Consider the following 11486-nt stretch of genomic DNA (forward strand, 5'->3'; position numbering starts at 1 on the left):
CCCCTGTTTGTTGCTTTTCCAGCAAACAACATACGATCCTATCGTGAAAACATACCAGATGTAGACTTTCTATCCTCTGGATCCGACTAGAAATCAATATCAGTATACCCCTGGATCTGTAGTGAGCTACCATCGAATACCAAACAAAACTCTTTTTTCCTTCGAAGGTACTTAAGTATGTTTTTCATAGCGGTCCAGTGCTCCTGCCCTAGGTTGACAGGGAATCTGCTTACCACACTCACTGCCTGAGCAATGTCAGGACGAGTGCGTAGCATGGCATTCATGATGCTCTCTACGGCTGAGGCATAGGGAACGTCCTTCATGTCCTCAATCTCCTCAGAAGTCTTGGGAGACATCTTCTTGGAGAGAGTGACTCCGTGCCTGAAAGGAACATTTCCTTTTTGGAGTTCTCCATGCTGTATCTCTTGACTATTTTGTCAATGTAAGCCGATTGGGATAATCTTTTTATCCGCTTCGATCTATCTCTATAGGGTCGAAGACCCAATATATAAGAGACTTCTCCAAGATATTTCATGGAGAATTGCTGTGAAAGCCATACTATCACCGTAGTCAACATTTCTACATCATTCCCAATGAGTAGAATGTCGTCTACATACAGAAACAAGAACATAGCCTTGTCGCCACTGGACTTCCTATAAGCACAGGGTTTAGCGGGATTCTACTCAAAGTCAAACATTTTGATAGTAGAGTCAAACCGGATGTTCCAATCCTTTTCCCACAGCTATGAAACCTTGTGGTTGCAGCATATAGATATATTTGAAAGAATGGTAGGATCCATCTAATGGACGCCATAAAGGTTGCGGAATGGGTGGGGCGAATTTCAAAAATTTCCTACCTTCTCCCAACTGGGAATCATATTCCCTGAATTTAGAATACAATATTCAAGGATCTACTTGAACCCTAATCAAACCAGATCTGTACCAAAAGATAAATGGGAGGATTATACCTGATCCGGAGAAGCAGTATCTCCCAAAGTTGGTGTTCACGCCCAAAGAATGCTCCAAGATCTGTCCCTGCTGAAGATGACACAGCTGTGGATGGAACAGAACCAGCAGGGTGCGTCCTACACACTGGATCCTTCACAAGAATCCCCTGGATGTACTAAACACTGAATTCTTTCAGTCTTTCTTGCAAGACTGATGTCAAGAACTGGTTTCTTGACTTTCTTTTCTGCAAAGATCAAATCTTGCAACAATGCAGATGGCGGCGGCAGGAGGAGATTTCCAGAAACGAAAAGGCTGAACTGTTTTCTTTTCTGGAGAGAATGAGATCTAATCTCAATTCGCAGGAACCTTTCTTGCTTACCAGAACCTCTTGGATCGAAATCTTATTTCTCTCTCTATGGTTCATTCGAAAAACTCCTCTCTTTTCTTCTTGATTAAGAAATCTCCTAATTAGGAGTTATCCCAATCCAAATCAGTATTTGGATAGGGGATAATCTTAATCCCTTTCCCAGATAGAGTTAGCTTACTCCTGATCTTATCAGGAGGTTACCAGATTCAAATCTGATTTGAATTTGGTCTCTAAGAGTGGATAAGGCTAAGAGCCCAATCCTTTTTGCTAACTTCAATCTCAAATTCGCCCCATTGATGGGTGATCATATCAGCCCACTTCGAAATGGGCTTTTGGCCCATTAAGCATTCAGTGTTTAATCAGTTTCCAATCTGCTGCCCAGTTGGGCTTCTTTGTATGGCGTGGGACCCAAGCATTGATCTACACACCAGCCACATGGGTTCGGCCCAGCCTTTAATACAAGGCCCAGCCAAATTCACTCAAAATCTCAATGAACCCCTTGAGTCCATCGTATGAACCCTATGGGCCCAACACTTACATTAAGTGGTCCCTGGGCCAAGCCATCTTATAAAAACCCAGGGACTGTGGGCAGGTGCAAGATTAGCCCATCAGGTATTATCCTAAATGGTCTTACACTTAACCTCTCAGCCCTTAATGATCAAGCACTGCCCGACAAGAGAGGACCTCTCCCTCGGCTGCAAGGAACAGTGCCGCACTCTCCTCTCACATGGATCCCGGGAATTAAAACCATTTGCAAACATTTTGAAACCATATATATATGTAAATATATTAATTTTGCAAAAACAAAATTCCAACGATTGAAATCAACTGCCGGCAGTTTGGTTTCCATCAGAGAGAGTGCATTCCCGATCATTACCCTTTGTCCGACAAAGTGGCTGATTCTGTCACTATGACCACCCACTCAGATGAATTCTCAAACTGCCCCAACATACCCAGGTTTTGATCCCCACTAAGGATCTCACTGATTGGCATATCAAAGGCAGCCTGATCCAACACCTAGTGAAGTGTCATAATCGAGTCTAGGGGTCAGGTGTAACTTTCCAGTTTTGCCCATCTATCTCCAAGGTCCAGGGCAAGACTGAAAATCTGGTCCGGTTCAAGGATTCAAGTAATCCCATGCTGTATGTGCCTCGGGTCTTACCCTGATGGCTGAGACAGGCCATCCCAACACTTGGTGGCACACCAGTATCAGCCTTGGCAGGATAAATCTCCCCAGACTTATCCAACGGCTGTGAACATTTAAAACTAACATGAGTCTCTACAAATGTCCAGTTTTAGGGTTTTACACAGAATTAAACCAAACAACATGAATCAAACATGTACTTTATTTATTTCCACTAAATAACAAAAGTACATCAAAATGATTGAAGCTAAGGGCATACAAAACTGTCTAACAGCTCCCACTTGCACTTAGGTCCAATTTGGTACAAGCCGGAGTCCCATACTTTCCACGTGTTTCTCAAACACCTTCTGTGTCAGTGGCTTAGTCAATGGGTCTGCCACATTATCCGCTGATGCTACCTTTTGAATTAGGACGTCCCCTCTACCAACGATCTCCCGCAGTACATTGTACTTCCTCTCGATGTGCTTTGACTTCGAGTGGGCCCGAGGCTCTTTAGCCTGGGCGATCGCTCCATTGTTGTCACACAACAACGAGATGGGTGATGTGCTGGATGGAATCGCTCCCAATTCGTGTATGAATTTCTTCATCCACACGGCTTCCTTGGCAGCTTCACTTGCGGCAATGTACTCGGCCTCGGTTGTGGAGTCTGCAGTGGACCCCTGTTTGCTGCTTTTCCAGCAAACAGCACACGATCCTATCGTGAAAACATACCCAGACGTAGACTTTCTATCATCTGGATCCGACTGGAAATCGGCATCGGTATACCCTAGAACTTGCAGTGAACTACCATCGAATACCAGACAAAACTCTTTCGTCCTTCGAAGGTATTTGAGTATGTTCTTCACAGCAGTCCAATGCTCCTGTCCTGGGTTTGCCTGGAATCTGCTTACCACACTCACCGCCTGAGCTATGTCCGGGCGAGTGCACAACATGGCATACATGATGCTCCCCACAGCTGAGGCATAGGGAACGTCTCTCATGCTCTCAATATCCTCAGAAGTCTTGGGAGACATCTTCTTGGAGAGAGTGACTCCGTGCCTGAAAGGAACGTTTCCTTTCTTGGAGTTTTCCATGCTGTATCTTTTGACAATTTTGTCAATGTAAGCAGCCTGGGATAATCCAATTATCCGCTTTGATCTATCTCTATAGAGTCGAAGACCCAGTATGTATGAAGCTTCTCCAAGATCTTTCATGGAGAACTGCTGTGATAGCCATACCTTGACCGAAGTCAACATTCCTACATCATTCCCAATGAGTAGGATATCGTCCACATACAAGACTAAAAAGGTGATCTTATCCCCACTGGATTTCCTGTAAACACAGGGCTCATCCGGATTCTGCTCAAAGTCAAACGTTTTGACTGCAGAATCAAAACGGATGTTCCAACTCCTAGAAGCCTGCTTAAGTCCATATATGGATCTATTAAGTTTACATACCATGTGTTCCTGACCAGCAGCAATGAAGCCTTGCGGCTGCTGCATGTAGATATCTTCACTAAGATCTCCATTCAGGAACGCTGTTTTGACATCCATTTGCCAAATCTCGTAATCATGGTACGCTGCTACAGCTAGCAGGATCCTAATGGATTTAAGCATGGCCACCGGTGAAAAGGTTTCCTCATAGTCGATGCCTTCTTTCTGAGTATACCCTTTCGCCACCAAACGAGCTTTAAAGGTCTCAATCCTGCCATCGGGGCCCTTCTTCCTCTTGTAGATCCATTTGCAACCAATTGCTTTTACCCCAGAGGGCGGATCCACTAGAGTCCAGACTCCATTGGTCTCCATTGAGTCCATCTCGGCTCTCATGGCCTCCACCCACTTCTGGGAGTCTATGTCTAACATAGCTTCCGCGTAAGACACGGGATCCTCTTCACTAGTCAAGGCTTCCACCAGGTAACTATCCTGGTCATAACCATATCGGACTGGTGGTCTGGATACCCGGGTGGACCTTCTAGGTTGGTCATTACCTGGAACTTGTGGGTCATCTCCCACTGCTCCTGAGCTCTCCTCATCAAGAACTATTTCCTGACGATGGGTGTCCAAGATGTAATCGGATTCTAAGAATCGGGCGTTTCGACTGCAGAACACTTTCTGCTCACTTGGGTCATAGAATAGATAACCCACCGAATCCTTTGGGTAGCCTATAAACAGGCAACGACTGGTTTTAGATTCCAACTTGTCCGCACTTGTTCTTTTAACGTGTGCAGGACAACCCCAAATCTTCAAGTGTCTCACACTTGGCTTCCTTCTGGTCCAAAGCTCATATGGAGTTTTCGGAACTGATTTGGTTGGAACCCTATTCAGCACGTAGATAGCAGTCTCTAATGCGTATCCCCAAAAGGATGTGGGTAATTCTGAGCGTACGAGAAGTGACCGGACCATGTCTAATAAGGTCCTATTTCTCCTCTCTGAAACACCATTGAGTTGAGGTGTAGCAGGAGGAGCTAGTTGTGACACTATCCCATTGGCCTTTAAGTAGTCCCTGAATTCGTCAGAGAGATACTCGCCACCTCGATCTGATCGAAGGGCCTTAATTTCTCTCCCTAACTGTTTCTCGACTTCCTGTCTGAACTCTTTGAACTTTTCAAATGATTCAGACTTATGTCTCATTAGGTACACGTAACCATATCGTGAAAAATCATCTGTAAAGGTGATGAAGTACACGTGTTGATTCCGTGTCCTAACACTCAGGGGACCACATACATCAGTATGTATTAGGTCAAGTGTGCCTGCACATCTTTCAGGCTTACCGTCAAATGGCCGCTTAGTCATCTTACCTTGGAGGCAAGGTTCACAAGTGGGAAGATTTTCTACGGTTAGAAAATCCAAAGGACCATCCTTTACCAGTCTTGTGATTCGGTCGACACCGATGTGGCCAAGTCGGTAATGCCAGAGGCACGTGAGATTTACTGTATCACGAGTCCTTTTCTTGGGATTTTCGACCGACGTAGTTTCGGTTAAGTTAGTTTCCAAAGAAGGATGCAGAACATAGAGACCGTTCTCTAGCTCCCCGCATGCGATGAATTTATTATTCCGTTTAACAGTAATCATATTACTAAAGTAAACAGTATATCCATCAGCACACAATTTTGAAACAGAAATTAAATTCCTTCTCAAGTTCTGTACATAAAGACAATCTTTAAGTACAAGGACTCCTTCTTTAAAAACTAATTCTACGGTTCCTATTGTCGTAGCTGCAACACTTGCAGTTGTTCCCAAGAACAGTGTCACTTCACCTTCACTCAGCCTTCTGCTAACTTTGAACCCCTGCAGTGAGTTACACGCATGAGTTGAAGCCCCGGAGTCAACACACCAGGACACAGAAGTAACTAACATATTAGTTTCTATGACACAAGTTTCGATATTACCTTTCTTAGATTCCAGGTAGGTAGGACAGTTCCTCTTCCAGTGGCCGGTCTGCTTGCAGAAGTGACAGACATCAGATGCCTTGTTCTTCTTCTGCTTCTTGGGTTTGGTAGTCTTCTTCTGAGGCTTCTTTGCCTTTCTCTTTCTCTTGCCCGATTTGTTAGCTTCAGCAAGCATAACCACAGGCTCATCCTTCTTGAGTAAATCCTCGGCCCTCTGCAACATATTGCTGAGTTCCTGGACGCTGACATTCAGCTTATTCATATTGTAGTTCATAGTGAACGCATTGAAGGAAGAGGGCAAAGAATTTAGGATGGCATCCACTTGCGTGCCAAGATCTAGCCCGGATCCAAGAGCTTCAAGTTCGTTGATGTATCCCATCATCCGAAGACAATGGTCATGAACTTTCTGCCCTTTGGTCATCTGCGCGGTCATGAACAATTTCAGGACCTTCTATCGAGTAGAACGGTTCTGCTCCTCATACATTGTCCTTAGACTGTCCAATATGTCCTTGGCAAGTTCGATCTGATCGAACTGCCTCTGTATTGAGTTGTCTAATGAGGCAATGACAAAGCAGCGGGCTAGGGAGTTCTTATCCTCCCAATCTTGGTAGTCCCTCCTACGGGCCTCAGAAGCCCTATCACCCGGACGTTCCGGGGCAGGATTTTTCACTACCTTGTCTAACTTTTCAGAAGTTAGGACCAGCATAAGATTTCTGTACCAGTCGGCATAGTTTGGGCCCTTAAGCTTGTTATCGTCTAGAAGCTTTGCAAATTGACCGTTTGCCATTTTCTGATAAAACAGCAAAATCATTAGTCCACAACCTTAGTTTGATTCATGTTTACCTACATAGATATGGCTTTTAATCTATGTTCCATTCCCATTTGTTCATCTCTGAGATTTCCCTCCTATCTCAGTGACGGAGACGACGAAATGTCTCTGGAAATGTGGGAAATCACATGGGGTGCGTGAAGCCAACTGTTTCAGCTGCATAACCCCACCACCTTTCTGTGACGGATCATATCCACTCATCAAATGAGTTTCCCTTTGGCCTCTGTCAGACAAGGTTCAGAGCCGTTTTCAGGTAAACCCTTCTGTCAGTGAGTGCACACCCATCATATTCAGGTTACGCCAAGGTACCGTGAGAGAGTTCCCATTTTCTGGTGAAGCCCCTCCCACATCGGTCTATGACGCCCCTATCATCTTATGAAACACTCTAACAGATCCAACAGCAAATGGATAGCCCAATTTTATGGTGCGTTTCCTCATTACTGATGGACCCATCATTGTGCTAATGACGGAAGGCCTTTAGAGAGTCCATCATATGGATCTCCCTATCACTTGCATTCATATTTGCTGGAGGGAACAAAATTACGGCCTAGTTCTAATTTAGGTCAAACCAAAGTGGCTCCCACTGACTTTCATAAAGTCAGATTTCTGGTGGGCCTTAATCGGCTAGGGGTTCCGTACGCATCCCTTTTTCAGGGTTGTGGGGCCCACCAGGCAAAGAGGGGGGTCATCCAATGACCTTCAGGGACACCATGGCAATGATGTGCATTCAGCCATGGTGTGCGCAAGAGCCACTAACGAGTCATCACGGGCCAAGTACTTATGGCCCATGGTCGCAGCACATCAAACATCCAAACATCACATGTAAAGGAGGAATTGATCCAATCAATTAATTGCTGTAAAGCCCATTCAACGGCCCATTTAAAAACCAAGTCATTAACGATTAATGTCCACTAGGTGTATGGGCTGAATCGCAGATAGCAGTTCGGCCCATATAGCTTATCTCACAATAATGGGCTTTTGCAGTTTTAACCCTTTAAAACTGGGCTTTACAGGTGGGCCGAATTAATCCCTGTAATTGAACATCAGATTTGGAACAAAAGTGTGAGACAATTGGACTGAGAACAGCCCCTTTCGAAACCCAGATTCGGTCCAAACAGTTTTGGTCCAATCTAGTCCGAAATGGTCCAAAACTGATTTTCAATTCAAGAATTAATTATTGAATGATCTGAAATTAATAGTTTTGATTTCTAGCAAACACAAAACAATTATGGACTGTTCGCACCACCTGCAAAACAGAGGTTAATCACAAGGGTTGCAGTTTCATAAACTGCAAATCGCAGAAAACGATTTCTCCATCTGCAAATCTCCAGCGCCGCCATCTTCTTCCATCTTCTTTAATCAAGAAAAATAACAGAAATCCTATTTCTATTAATTACATTGTTGATCAAATCCTATACATTCAGTCTAAAAAATAAAAAAATTATTTACAGACCGAATTGAATGAAATAAATAAATAGAAAAGAAAAAGGGTGCGCAGACCATCTGCGCTAAAACTGCACTGCGATCTCCAGGTTTGAACAGTCCATTAAATCAAAATAAATAAAGAACAATTCCAAATAAATTTTGGATTTAATAGAAATTAATTTCAGATCAGTCGCCCTTAACAAGAAACAGTTTCTTGAAAAAAAAAAAAAAACAATCTGCGCAAATCTTGAAAGAACACCTTCTATCCATCTGCGCAGGGTCAGATCTGATTTTCTTTTGGTTCAAGATTCGAACCTGTGGCTCTGATACCACTGAAAGAATGGTAGGATCCATCTAATGGACGCCATAAAGGTTGCGGAATGGGTGGGGCGAATTTCAAAAATTTCCTACCTTCTCCCAACTGGGAATCATATTCCCTGAATTTAGAATACAATATTCAAGGATCTACTTGAACCCTAATCAAACCAGATCTGTACCAAAAGATAAATGGGAGGATTATACCTGATCCGGAGAAGCAGTATCTCCCAAAGTTGGTGTTCACGCCCAAAGAATGCTCCAAGATCTGTCCCTGCTGAAGATGACACAGCTGTGGATGGAACAGAACCAGCAGGGTGCGTCCTACACACTGGATCCTTCACAAGAATCCCCTGGATGTACTAAACACTGAATTCTTTCAGTCTTTCTTGCAAGACTGATGTCAAGAACTGGTTTCTTGACTTTCTTTTCTGCAAAGATCAAATCTTGCAACAATGCAGATGGCGGCGGCAGGAGGAGATTTCCAGAAACGAAAAGGCTGAACTGTTTTCTTTTCTGGAGAGAATGAGATCTAATCTCAATTCGCAGGAACCTTTCTTGCTTACCAGAACCTCTTGGATCGAAATCTTATTTCTCTCTCTATGGTTCATTCGAAAAACTCCTCTCTTTTCTTCTTGATTAAGAAATCTCCTAATTAGGAGTTATCCCAATCCAAATCAGTATTTGGATAGGGGATAATCTTAATCCCTTTCCCAGATAGAGTTAGCTTACTCCTGATCTTATCAGGAGGTTACCAGATTCAAATCTGATTTGAATTTGGTCTCTAAGAGTGGATAAGGCTAAGAGCCCAATCCTTTTTGCTAACTTCAATCTCAAATTCGCCCCATTGATGGGTGATCATATCAGCCCACTTCGAAATGGGCTTTTGGCCCATTAAGCATTCAGTGTTTAATCAGTTTCCAATCTGCTGCCCAGTTGGGCTTCTTTGTATGGCGTGGGACCCAAGCATTGATCTACACACCAGCCACATGGGTTCGGCCCAGCCTTTAATACAAGGCCCAGCCAAATTCACTCAAAATCTCAATGAACCCCTTGAGTCCATCGTATGAACCCTATGGGCCCAACACTTACATTAAGTGGTCCCTGGGCCAAGCCATCTTATAAAAACCCAGGGACTGTGGGCAGGTGCAAGATTAGCCCATCAGGTATTATCCTAAATGGTCTTACACTTAACCTCTCAGCCCTTAATGATCAAGCACTGCCCGACAAGAGAGGACCTCTCCCTCGGCTGCAAGGAACAGTGCCGCACTCTCCTCTCACATGGATCCCGGGAATTAAAACCATTTGCAAACATTTTGAAACCATATATATATGTAAATATATTAATTTTGCAAAAACAAAATTCCAACGATTGAAATCAACTGCCGGCAGTTTGGTTTCCATCAGAGAGAGTGCATTCCCGATCATTACCCTTTGTCCGACAAAGTGGCTGATTCTGTCACTATGACCACCCACTCAGATGAATTCTCAAACTGCCCCAACATACCCAGGTTTTGATCCCCACTAAGGATCTCACTGATTGGCATATCAAAGGCAGCCTGATCCAACACCTAGTGAAGTGTCATAATCGAGTCTAGGGGTCAGGTGTAACTTTCCAATTTTGCCCATCTATCTCCAAGGTCCAGGGCAAGACTGAAAATCTGGTCCGGTTCAAGGATTCAAGTAATCCCATGCTGTATGTGCCTCGGGTCTTACCCTGATGGCTGAGACAGGCCATCCCAACACTTGGTGGCACACCAGTATCAGCCTTGGCAGGATAAATCTCCCCAGACTTATCCAACGGCTGTGAACATTTAAAACTAACATGAGTCTCTACAAATGTCCAGTTTTAGGGTTTTACACAGAATTAAACCAAACAACATGAATCAAACATGTACTTTATTTATTTCCACTAAATAACAAAAGTACATCAAAATGATTGAAGCTAAGGGCATACAAAACTGTCTAACAATATTCACTAAGATCTCCATTCAGGAATGCAGTTTTGACATCCATTTACCAAATCTCATAGTCATGGTATGCTGCTATAGATAACAGGATCCTAATGTATTTAGGCATGGCCATGAGCAAAAAGGTTTCCTCATAATCGATAACCTCTTTCTGAGTATACCCTTTCGCCACCAGACAAGCCTTGTAGGTCTCAATCTTACCATCGGGGCCCTTCTTCATCTTATAGATCCATTTGCAACCAATTGCTTTTACCCCGGGGGGGCGGATCTACTAGAGTCCAAACTCCATTGGTCTCCATTGAGTCCATCTTAGCTCTCATGGCATCTACCCACTTCAAGGAATCTATCTCCAACATAGTTTCCGTATTAGTCACGGGATCCTCCTCACAAGTCATAGCTTCCACCAGGTAACTATCCTGATCATAGCCAAAACATACTAGAGGCCTGGAGATGAGAGTAGAATTTATCACATTTTTATCCCCAAATATTCAGTCTTTTATAATGAATTAGTACTTATTTGGACTCATATTTCTTGTATTTCGGTTCAGGGCATGAGAGAAGGCATCAGGAGCAAAGAAAGGCAAATCGGATGATTTTTCACAGTTTCGGCACTGTTTAGTAATCTGGGCATAACTCACGTATCTGAACTCCGATTGGGCTGATTCAAGACTCACTGGATATATAAGAGAAAAATCCACAACTTTCATGTTTTGGGATTTCGCAGATTCGGCCTGCATCAAAGTGAAATTTGGGCCCAAAGTCGGGGAAAATTTGTAGGAAGGCCCAATCCGCAGCTTAAGTCTAACTTGTAGAAAAGCCTGGCAGCAGCCCTATTCGTAGAGGAGGTCTAATACGAATCCAAGAACAAGAAACTGAGAAGAGTCGTATCAGATCTAAATTTATGATGTAATCCCATAAAGATAAAGAGATTGAGTTCATTAGACAAAGAGATAAGAGTAGGATGAGACTAGGGCTTTCTTTTTTTGAGAGATTAACTTCAAGAAAGAGTAGGAGACCACCCCCTCCCCTTAAGCTATATAAAGGGGTAGGGGCAGACTAGAGTGGCATCAAGAGGCAGAGGAGGAATCCATCTATCAAGCAAGAAGTCTGCAAGAAGGAGGT

This window comes from Nelumbo nucifera, chromosome 1 (assembly GCF_055504915.1).
Source record: "Nelumbo nucifera cultivar China Antique chromosome 1, China Antique-T2T, whole genome shotgun sequence".
In the NCBI taxonomy this organism is placed as follows: Eukaryota; Viridiplantae; Streptophyta; class Magnoliopsida; order Proteales; family Nelumbonaceae; genus Nelumbo; species Nelumbo nucifera.